Source organism: Microcebus murinus, chromosome 3 (assembly GCF_040939455.1).
Source record: "Microcebus murinus isolate Inina chromosome 3, M.murinus_Inina_mat1.0, whole genome shotgun sequence".
Classification (NCBI taxonomy): Eukaryota; Metazoa; Chordata; class Mammalia; order Primates; family Cheirogaleidae; genus Microcebus; species Microcebus murinus.
In genome coordinates, this window is record NC_134106.1 from 20,274,375 (window position 1) to 20,286,576 (window position 12,202).

Genomic DNA, 12,202 nt, shown 5'->3' on the forward strand with positions numbered 1-12,202 from the left:
CATTTGAGATACTGTCAAACTGTTTTCCAAAGTGGCTATACTATTTTACAATCATGCTAATGAATGAGGGTTCCAATTTATCTACATCTTCACCAATACCTGTTATTGTATTTTTGGTTTTAACCATCCTAGTGGGTATGAAGTTCCTAATAGTGAACTTCACAAAATTGAGATATAATTTATATATCATAAAATCCACCCTTTTAAAGTGTACCATTCAGTGTTTTTTGTGTATTTATGAGGTTGTGAAATCATTACCATCATCTAATTCCCAAATATATTCATCACCCCAAAAAGAAACTCTATGTCCATTAGTAGTCACTCTCCCACCCCAACATCTACTATTCTACTTTCTTTCTCTGTGGATTTGCCTATTCTGGGTATTTGGCACAAATGGAATCATATATGACCTTTTTTGTTTGGCTTCTTTCATCTAGCAAAATGTTTTTAAGGTTCATCCATGTAGCAAGTAATAGTACTTCATTATTTTTCTTGCCTGAATAATATTCCATTATGTAGATATACCACATTTTATTTATCCATTCAACAGTTGATGAATATTTCAGTTGTCTCCACTTTTTGGCTATTCTGAATAATGCTGCTATGAAGATTTATGTTGAGATGTTTTTATTTCTCTTGGGTATATACATAGGAATGAAAGTGCTATGTCATATGATAAATGCCTTTTGAGAAACTGCCGAACTGTTTTGCAAAGTGGCTATATCATTTTACATTCCCAACAGCAATTCATGAAGGTTTCACTTTTTCCACATCCTTGCCAACACTTGTATTGTCTTTTTGATCATAGTCATCCTAGTGGGTGTGAAGTAGTATCTCAGTGTGGATTCAATTTGTATTTCCCTAATGATTAGTATGTTGGGCATACTTTCATGTGCTTACTGGCCATTTGTATATCTTTTTTGGAGAAATTATGTGGTTGTGATTCACATATCCACTGATGTACCTGACCTTCATTAACTCCTTTAAGAATATGGTAGCCAGGGGAAGCAGGGCCGGCTGCCTGCCGAGGACGCCTCCTCCAGGCCCCCTGGGCACGGGGCGGCGGACGGCGTGGCGCCTCCTCGTGCTCGTCTCGCTGGGTCTTGAGCCCCGAAGCAGAGCAGCGGAGACGCAGCTGTGGGCGCGTCTGGATCTGCCGGCCAGCCGGAGGCCATCCTGAGCCCGAGGCCGCAGAGCACTACAGGCCGCCGTCCCGGAGCAAGTCAGTCAGGACGCTGGACGCCACGCTGAGCACGGCCCGGCGGCTCCGGCCTGGAGAGGCGGGCTGCCCTCAGCGCGGAAGCCGCGCGCCCACGTAAGAGACCCGGCCGCCTCGGCCGCTCTCGGAGTAGGTGCGGCTGGCTAGATTCGGTGCTGAGCCTAATGCAGGAGAAAGGGGCGGAAGGAAGGTCTTCTGGAATTGCAGCCAATGTTTTGACTCTTTTGAGTCAGCGAGTGGAGCAAAAGATCAGTAAGGCCCAAGCAGAAGAAACTGAAGAAAGACACATGCAAAGTAACGAATTGAAGGAAGCAACTGACGCCAAAGGGCAACAGTATGGCAAGAAGGAGCCACTGGATCCTGAACTTGAGTGGAAACGGAGGTAGATTCAACTACAAATATACCATTACTGTACTTACTAGAATTGTTTCTTTGTATCTGTGGGGAATTGGTTCCAGGACTTCCTCGGACTGTCAAAGGATGCTCAAGTCCCTTATATGAAATGGCATATTCTCCCGTATACTTTAAATCCTTTCTAGATTGCTTACGATACCCAAAACAATGTAAATAGTTGTTATACTGTATTGTTTGGAGAATAATGACAAGAAAAAACAACCTGTACATGTTCAGTATAGATGCAACCGTGGTAAGCCTAACTACATTTATGATTTGCGGTTGGTTGAATCCCAGGAATTGAAACCCCAGATATGGCGAGCCTGCTGTACAACCTTAGCTGTCCAGTGGGAGAAAGCAATTATAGTTTGGGAGTAGAGGTCTCCATGGCAGTGTATTGGCTACAGCAGGACCTTATGCTAGCTCCTATGGTAGCCTAGCGTCACCAATATCCACTCTCTTTTATTTTGGTAAACTCCCCCTGTTCTCAGACATATCCCTGCCCCAGCCACCTACAAGGAGTGTGTGGTTCCAATCTAAGCAAATTAGCACAATTCCAACCTAAACAAATAAGCATAATCCCATACCCTGCCACAATTATTGGTTGACAATGGTCATGACACAGTCTGGGCCAATGAGAGGAGCAATATCCTGGGGTCTTTCGGGAAAGTTTTTCTTTCATTTTTTGAGAGCTTCAGAGACAACCTCTTCTTTCTTATGTGCTCAAAAGAACAGAGGGCCCCTGGACAGTGGGTAGTCATCTTCGAAACACAAGGTCTGGCCAGGTTGGAATAAAGCAGACACCAAGAAAGTATATACAGAGAGAGATCTGATCTTTGTGAGTCTCTAAATCAAACAGCTTCTGAACCCAGGTCTACATTCCTTGATTAAACCTTGATTTGGATTTTCTGTTGTTTGTAATCCAGTGTGTTCTAAGCAATACAGGCCCAATGACTATGTTTTTATAGCGAAGACCTGGACATCAGGAAGTCTGATTAGATAACTTTTAAGGCCCCATTCTTAGTTCATTTTCTGCTGTTATAACAGAATACCATAGACTGGGCAGTTTGTAAAGAATGGAAGTTTATTTAGCTCACAGTGCTGGAGGCTATGAAGTCTAACATCTCAACAGCCTTCTTGCTGCATTATCCCATGTGGAAGGGCAAGTGAGAAAGAGATGCATGCAAGACAGAGAGAGATGGGACCCAACACATCCTTATATCAGGAGCCCACTCCTGAAATAATGGCATTTATCCATCCATGAGGGCTCTGCTCACTCAAGCTCCACCCTCATGGCCTAATCACCTCTTAAAGGCCCCACCTCTCAACACTTACATTGAGGATTAAGTTTTTAACACATGAACTTTTGGGGGACACATTCAAATTATAGTACTGTGGTAAGATTTTTATGGCTCAGTGGTAAAACTGGAGGGAAATCTTGGGGAAGGAGAAGGCATGGGATTCTACTGGAGAGATTTATGGTATTCCCAGGAGGAAAAGAGGGCCACTTTCTTCTCAGCCTTCTCATACAACTAATTAAGAGGAAGAACTAGCTGTCCAAACCCTCAGTCATGGGATTCCCTGATTCCTCAGGGCCCATATAGTTTTACTTTATAATTTGCCTTCCTCGTTAGATTGTGAATTCCTTGAGGGTTGGGGACTGACATGCATCTTTCAGTACCATGTACCTATAACAGTGCCAAGAGTATAGTAAACTCAAAAAGGGGGAGTTGGAATTAAGTCTATCAATCATTTGCCATTATAAGATAGAATTATAAGATGTAATGTAATGTTTGTATATGTCATTTTTAATTAGAGAATATTATTCCCATAAGTGAATTTCCTATAATTCCCCTGACTTATATGGAAAACAAAAGAAATATAAAAAGTGGAGTTTTGTACCACTTTCTGGGCCTTTGCTGACCTGGCTAGATAGAGCCAGAAGCCTTTATTGGAAATCTCAGAGGGACACAACTGAGTAAAACAAATTCAGTGTTAATTAATAGTACTGTCTCTGTAGGATAATATCAATATAAATCAGTGTTGAAAAATATTTAGTGAACATTTTTCACATGCAAGGCGTGGTGTTAAAGGAGTTTGGAACAGAAAGTCTAGAACTCACCCTTCCCTCAAGAAGGTTATAATCTAATAGATTTTAGTTCACCATTCGTAGTGGTAGCCTGCTGCTGGGCAGACACAGGAATTTTGTCATCATGTTTTAGTCCCTACTTTCTAAGAGTCTTCCACTTTATACTCAAACACATACACACATACACACACAGAGTGAGTGTGTGTGTGTGTGTGTGTGTGTGTGTGTGTGTGTGTATGGGAGACCTGAGTTGCCCAGAAAAATCTTTACTGTCAAAAGGAACAAGAGCTGAAGCAATGGGCCTTTTGCTTCCTTGGAAGACTGTCTTGACCTTGGCTCCTTTTTTAGAAGACAAGCATTCTAGAAAGCTCACAGAAGGAGAGAGAGAAGAGAGCTAATCAAGTCAAGTGACAACCAAGGATTATCAGACATCTGACATCTTCTATCTTGGAAGACAGAAACCAAAACAAATAACAGAAGGTGAACTGGTGAAAACAGACTAAGACTAAGCAAGGGAAAAAAAACTATATATATATATATATATATAAGTTGCAACCATGAAACAAAAGCAGGCAGAGTAATATAATTTAAAAGAAGAAAGAAGTTTTCAGAATACATAAAAGAGCCTTAGAATTGAAAACAAGAGAGTATAAATGGAAAACAAGAAAATAAAAAGGATTGGAAGAAAAAAGTATGGAAACTTCCTACAAAGCAGAGCAAAAATCCAAATAGTAAAGGCTCAAAAAAAAAAAAAAGGGAGAAAAGTCATTAATGAAATAATCTAAGAAAAGTTTCCAGTGCTGAAGTACATGAGTTACCAAATTGAATGAGTTCGAGTGTCCACCACAATGGATCAGAATATATCTATACAATGTGATCAGGAAATCTAAGTACACAGCAAACAAAAAGAAGACCTTCAAGCTTCCAGATAGAACACAAAAGAAGACAAATACAAAGGACTAAAACTAAAAAAATGGCATCATTGTCCAACAACAGTACTGAAAGCTACAGGGCAATGGAAAAGGACTTTCAAACATTCTGAAGAAAAAAATATTTGCTAAATTAATTAATTGGGAGTATTTAAAAAAAAAAAAAGAATATGGTAGCCAATTAACACAAAATAGGAAAAGGGATGACCAAGTGACGTTTCCCTTTTACTGACTAACCAGAAGAGCAGCTCTGTCGAGGGCGCTGACACAGCTGTGCTTCACTGTGTACCTTCTTGCAGGTTTCCCCGAGGGCTATGACATGGCTCTGCTTCACTCTGTATCTTCTCGCTTCTTCCAGAAACATGATCTACCTTGAAGCAGACACCTTACTTCCTGCCTAAAGCTTGAAGATTTGGTAATTCTTATCATGTGGCATTCTCTAAATAAGCAGGGGCAAAATATCATAGAAAATCCAGGTAGGAGGCTTTTTACCAATTGTCAAATACTCTCCTTTTTTAAAAGAAAAAACAAGATGATTTTTCTTTCTCCAGAGAAGCATGGACGGGCAGCCATGTTGTACTCTATTTCTATATTGTATTCAGAGTCTGAGAGAGCCTGAGCTGAGCAGCAGAAAAATGGCTTGCTTGAGACTGAACCTGGCTGTGAATGATAAGTTTGCAATGCCTGAAAACTAAAAGTAATGGCTCCTTATTAGAGTTGGACCAGGGGAAATTATAGATGATGACATGAGTTCTGAAAGGAATCTGCTTCATATTGATCGCAAACAGAAACTCTGTGGTATTTCACTGAAAGTATCTAAAGAAACTTTCTAGTTTTGAGTGTCTGACTGCAAAGCCGAGGCATCTTCCATAGAGGAGGTTAATACAGAAATCAAAAGTCTCTATTATCAAGAGAGATTCCTTAACCATGTAAGAGTCTCTGGCTCCAAGAAGCACTGCAGCTCAAATGCGAAGAAGTAGGAATGGAGGGCAATTCCATCCTAAGGCAGCAGTTCCACCTGGAGTCACTGGTGCCCGAGCAGAGCTGAGCTCCCTCCACCTGGACATAATAACAGAGAACTCCCCAATGGTGAGATCTAACGATGGCTTATTTCACTCAAACTTTGAACATCATCGAGTATACATAAACAACAGAGAAACTTAGGATTTTATTTATTTATCATTTTAAACACCACAGTGTTCCTTTAGAGAAAAAAAAAAGCCAGGTCTCCCTTCCTAATATGCCTCCAGGACACTGAAGGGAAAAAGATAGAAAGTGAATTACTATTTCATAAAGACATAGGATACTTTGGTTAGAAGAGACCTGAAGATGATTTCTTTCAAAAATAGATAGTTTGTGCATTCATTTATTCAACAAATATTTCCTGAGCTTCTACTATGTGGCAGACACTGTTCTAGTAGCCAGGGATGCACAGGTGAATAAGACCCAGTCCCCACCCTCATAGACCTTCCATTACATTGAAAGAAAGATTTAAAAAAAAAACCAAAAAAACAACAAAATAAATACAGACATCAGTAGGGATAAATGCAATGAAGAAATACAGGGTAACAAAATAGAATGAATCAGGACAGAAGACTTTTTAAATGAGGAGGTTATCAAAGGGCTCTCAGAGACTCAGTGAAGTGAGGAAGCGAAGCAGATGAGAGTCTGAGGGTAGAGCCTGCTGGCAGAAAGAAGGGCAAATGTCAAGGCCCTGCAGCTGGTGACTTTGGATGTCCAGGTCTGGGGTATGAGCTATAGTGACAGCATGGGTGATGCAGGGGTGATGAGGCCACAGCCTAGATCATACAGATCCCTGAGCCACAGAGAGGAGCTTGCATTTCACTCTAAATGTGGTGTGAAGCCACTGTAGGATTTTGAGCAAAGAAATGAAATCTGATTATATATTTTGAAACACTGTTCTATGTTTACAAAAATAAATGCCTGAATAATAAATGGGAAAGAACAAATTTCCTATACAGAAGAATTCCAAAAAATATATGTACATTACTTGAATCCAGCCTCAAGGAGGTACAGCCTAATTCCCTAGGCCTTAGGTGTGGCCTGTGCATTGTGACTTCCTTCCAAAGAGTATAGTGTGGAAAGGGGGAGAAGGAGTAACTTTATAATATATTGGAGAAATCTGAAAAACACTGCCTCAGGCAGGTGATCAAAGCCAACAACAACAGTAACAAATCATGTCGACAGTCTGTACCCCTGGTATGGCATAATGAAAAGGGCACTTTACCTCTTCCTCCCCGACACCCACAACCCCAGTCTAATCAAGAGAAAAACGTCAGACAAATCCTAATTAAGGAACAGTCTACAATATATCTGACTAGTACTCCTTAAAACTGTCAAGGCCATCAAAAACAAGCCAAATTAAAGAAACTGTCAAAGCCAAGAGAAGCCTAAGAGGACATGACAACTAAATTTAATGTGGAGTCCTGGATGGCATCCTAGAAGAGAAAAAGGACATTAGGTAAAAACTAAGGAAATCTGAAATAGGGATGGACTTTAGTTAATAATAATGCATCAGTATTGGTTCATTAATTGCAATGAATGTACTATTCTAATGTAAGATGTTAATTATAAGGGAAACTGGATATGGAATATAAAGAACTCTAAATTATCATTGAAATTTTTCTATAAATCTACAAGTATTCTAAAATAAAGTTTATGAAAAACAAACAAACAACATTTTTTTGGTTACTACATGGAGAATTTCCCATAGTGGAATAGGAATGGAAGTAGACTAGTTAGGAATCCTAACTTTGCTACTTACTGGCCATTTGACCTTCATTTTAATTTTAATTTTTTCATTTTCTTGTCTGTAAAATGGGGATATTTACTGAAAGTAATGTGGAGAGGATTTAATGATATAATATAGGGGGCAGCACAATACTCTACAAATGTTGATTATAATAACTCAAAATAAAATTTTATTTAATAACCTTATTATATACCTTCTGTGTATAAATCTAACAAGCATCAGAGCCAGAATTATAAGTAACTAAAAACAAACACTGTGAAGCTTACCCATAAGGAGGCCTATGGTACTGGGTTTGAGGAAACTCTGGAACCTTTGTAATCAAGGCATTATGTTTACATCACTAAAACTCAAGGAAGCTCCCAGATCCAATGAACAATTCCTGTCCTGTAGCAACTAGAGGAGAGGCCCAGAAAAAAACTATAGGTGGAGGTCTCTTAACTGACCTCTACTTAGCAAACATAGCAGGTATGTATACAGGAAGGTCTCCACTCCTCCTGGAAAACAGTGCTGCCCTGGTTCATAGTTAGCAGCCTACACTTTAGTATTCCCCATACACATCTGTTTCTATCAGTTGAGTTGCATGCTTAACAAGATTAGTTGTTTGTTTCAAGTTGTACTTGCTATTATGTAATTTAATTAAATATCACACAAGCCAATGAAATATGAAGATGAAAAGAGGGTTGCTATTTCTATAAAACCAAGTTGAATGAGTTGGAGACTCAACAGAGATAAGCTTCTAAAATACACTACTGCTGAACTAGTTGAAGGTAAGACAACTTTAAACATCTGGAAAATTATAAAGAGGAATTCTGTACCCATGCATTACAAGAGTTTTTAAGTTTTCATTCCACTGTAAAGGACTGAAAATGGAAGCTGCACTTGCATCATGTGACAGCATTTCATGCAGAGGTAACGACTTAGAACCCAGGACCTAAACTCATGCATGGGCTTGGTCCCACATTAAAATATGCATGACTAGATACAAAGAAATGTTAAAGGATAAATGTATCATTTTTATGGTTCCCTATTTTAACTCACTTAAAAATGTATTATGAACATTTTAGGCCGGGCGCGGTGGCTCACGCCTGTAATCCTAGCTCTCTGGGAGGCCGAGGCGGGCGGATCGCTCGAGGTCGGGAGTTCGAAACCAGCCTGAGCAAGAGCGAGACCCCGTCTCTACTATAAATAGAAAGAAACTAATTGGCCAACTAATATATATAGAAAAAATTAGCCGGGCATGGTGGCTCATGCCTGTAGTCCCAGCTACTTGGGAGGCTGAGACAGAAGGATCGCTTGAGCCCAGGAGTTTGAGGTTGCTGTGAGCCAGGCTGACGCCACGGCACTCACTCTAGCCTAGGCAACAAAGCAAGACTCTGTCTCAAAAAAAAAAAAAAAAAAAAATGTATTATGAACATTTTAAACATAAACACAAAAGGAAATATATTTCCATATACTCAAACTAGCTTCAACAGTTATAAAGATTTCTGACACATTTGCTTCATCTATTCTGTATCTTCTTTTTCTTTGCTGAAGCATTTTTATACAAAGTTGAAAACCGCAACATCAATTTACCCCTACACACTTCAGTAGACATCTCCTTAAATATTTTAAACTAGTTTTTGATTAGCTGACCAATCTCTGGTTCAGATAAGAGGACTTCTACCGAGCACCAAGTCATTCAACTAGGGGCCCACATCTTCCCTCCAATCTAGAAGACCCCAAGATAAGTCAACTGATTCCCAGATCCCGAACTGTTCCTGATTCATGTGGAATGACACCTGTGAAACTTCAATTCAATGATTACTTCACAAAACCTATTCCTTTTATCCTTAAAATCAAACTACATGTGTAACAGTCCTATTCTTTTAACCTTTTCTGGGAATCCAGAGCCAGCCTAAACTTTTAGTGAACACCGGAGGCAACTCTGTATTAAACTAGGGTTTACTGGAAAAACCCAGTTGGGACCATTTCCCAAGGAGCTCAGTATAACCTAAGGATGGACTCATGGTTGCCCTACAATCTGGCTGTGGCAGCAAAAGTAGCATTGTTCGTAGGTTTCATAGAGATAATTCATTTGCTTCTAGATCCTTGATTTAATTATCTCAATTTTCTTTTATTTGACATGAAAAATATTTTGCTTACTGTGATTTTCTAATGTCACATTCTGAATATTATTATATACCAGTGACTTCATCTCTGTTATATAACCTATTTGGTAAAGTTATGCTGATAGCTTTAATGATGCAATGCCATGTGATAAATGAATTTTTTCTGATGATGAATGTGGACATTAGCAACTCAATGTGTTAGGGCAGTGGAGAATGGGAAAGTTTGGGAATATCTAATCAACTCCTTCATGTAGGTCTTGTATCACCAAGTAGAATTTGTTCTTTCAAGAAGTTTCTTGATCACCTCTGAAGTAATAAAAAATATTTATCATGGTCTTAAAAAAACTTACAAAACTGAAAAGTTGCAAGCGTTTATCAAATTCAAAGCCAGGGTTATTTTTAATGAGTGAAACCTAAATCCTAAGAAGGAACCAGAAATATTTTCTTCAAAGATATTCAGGCATCATAGGCATTACTACAGCAATAATAGGCATTGCTAAGATGTGAAAATGAAAATAAGGTTTCCTAGAAAGTTAGGATAGAGATGGTATTTAATCTGCATTCTGGCTAGGAAGATGATGACATGCACCTTTTCAGCATTTTCCTAAAAAGATTTTTTTCCTCAACCTATTCCAGACCAACCAGGTTTCAGGAATCAAGGAAATTTCAGGGTTTAGATCTTTAAACTTTTAAAATAAGCTCAGAGATTTAGCTTTTATTTGGTAAGTTCAACTAAAGTCTCAACAACATTTAGTGTTTTAGTCCAAGGTAAGCTCATGAGGGGTCTTCTGAAGGGCAAAACGTGGCACAAAAGAGTAAAAGTACAAGTGCTTCAGCCAGGGGCAGACTATAGAGAGGAACTTGAGGGATAACAAAGAAACTGAAATGAATGCCTTGTGCTCTCTAAAACTAAGGGCTCATAGCTAAGGGGATTGTGGCTTATCCCCAGTTCAGAAACATTGCTCTCAGGCAGTGGTTATCAACCTGGCCACACATTACAATTTGCTCAAGAGTTTTAAAAATCTCAGTGCCCAGGCTCTATTATCCAAGATCAATTAAATTGATCTCTACAAGTAGGCTCAGACATCAGTTTTTAAAACTTTTTAGGTGATTTCAATGTGCAGCCAAGGCTGGAAGCAGTGCTCTAAGCAACAAGAGTTCTTCGTCAAAACAGACAAACTGGGGCACTAACATCCCCTACACATCTAAGGCAGACCAATTTACTGAAAACCAAATAACAAAAACATTGGCTATGTTTAAGTCAAATACCAGTTGTGTATATCTGACTGTAAATATGGAAAGTGACCTCAGAGGAGTATTTAAGGAAACTACACTCATAAAGTCACATGCCCTGTATTATATAATATCAAGTCTAGCTGGGGGACCTGGGGCAAGGTAATTTCACCTTTCTGTGCCTCAGTTTCCTCATTTGTAAAGTCATATTAGGAATCCTACCTATCTTCCAGAGTTGCTGTGAGAACCAGATATAATGTTTCTAAAATATCCAGCACAGGTTATAAACACAAATGGCTCTCAAAATGGTAACTATTACTTCTCATTTTATTATTAGGTCAAAGCAATCAGGCAGGGTAACCTCTGGGGGGAAGAGACTTTTTAAATGCCATAGAAGTATACGCTGGATGAGTTTAGGAGACAAAAGATGAGAGATCACCTTTAAGTTAAATAATAATCAAGTACCTAACAATGCATGCAACTGTTAGGTTGAGTGGATAGATAATTAAGGCCAGAGCGATGAGGGGCAAAAAATATCAGGGATCAGAGGGCCTTATTTTAAAAGTTAAAGCTTGGCCGGGCACGGTGGCTCATGCATGTAATCCTAGCATTCTGGGAGGCCGAGGCGGGCGGATTGCTTGAGGTCAGGAGTTTGAAACCAGCCTGAGCAAGAGCGAGACCCCGTCTCTACTATAAATAGAAAGTAATTAATTGGCCAACTAATATAAATAGAAAAAGTTAGCTGGGCATGGTGGCACATGCCTGTAGTCCCAGCTACTCAGGAGGCTGAGGCAGCAGGATTGCTTGAGCCCAGGAGATTGAGGTTGCTATGAGCTAGGCTGACGCCACAGCACTCACTCTAGCCTGGGCAACAAAGCGACACTCTGTCTCAAAAAAAAAAAAGTTAAAGCTTTAGTATTTGAGAATAAAGACTCCCAAGAGTGAGATCCATCTACTATTATGTGAGAATACGGTGTTGAAGTCCCTTTAATCCTAGGAAGGATAACATGCCTCTAACTCCCCCTTTACGTGAGCGTGCTCTCAGAGCTCCATCATCTTTAATGAGATGGAGACACATCTGAAAAATACAGGATAAGAAACAAGGGCCCTTTGAGGCAAATTGGGAAAATGATATCAAACCAAGGAAAGCTGACACAGTCAGCAAACTGTAAGCCAGCAGTATGCATGCATTTGGGGAGCCTCCCAAAAAGAGATTGGAGGCTCCCATCTGTATGAAATCAGCAGGACACGTCCCAAAGAGATGTGCCTGGTATCAACTAGGCTTTCTTCCTATCTCAGGGGCAGTCCATCATCCAATTCACTTGGGCTAACTGGAGGGCTATGGATTATTACTCTCTTTTTCAAAAATGCAATAATGTTGGCTAAGGCTATGGTTCACAAGCTAACTGTAAATCATAAGTCCGGGGCTTTTCTTTTCTTTTTTCTTTTTTTACAATA

The 12,202-nt window shown here is 39.6% G+C and overlaps 1 protein-coding gene across 13 annotated transcripts in view; it reads right to left on the bottom strand.

The window, feature by feature from the left end:
* DTNB (dystrobrevin beta) overlaps window positions 1-12,202 on the bottom strand; it is a 247,434-nt gene that overhangs the window by 42,042 nt on the left and 193,190 nt on the right. The gene's annotated exons all lie outside the window — the stretch shown is intronic.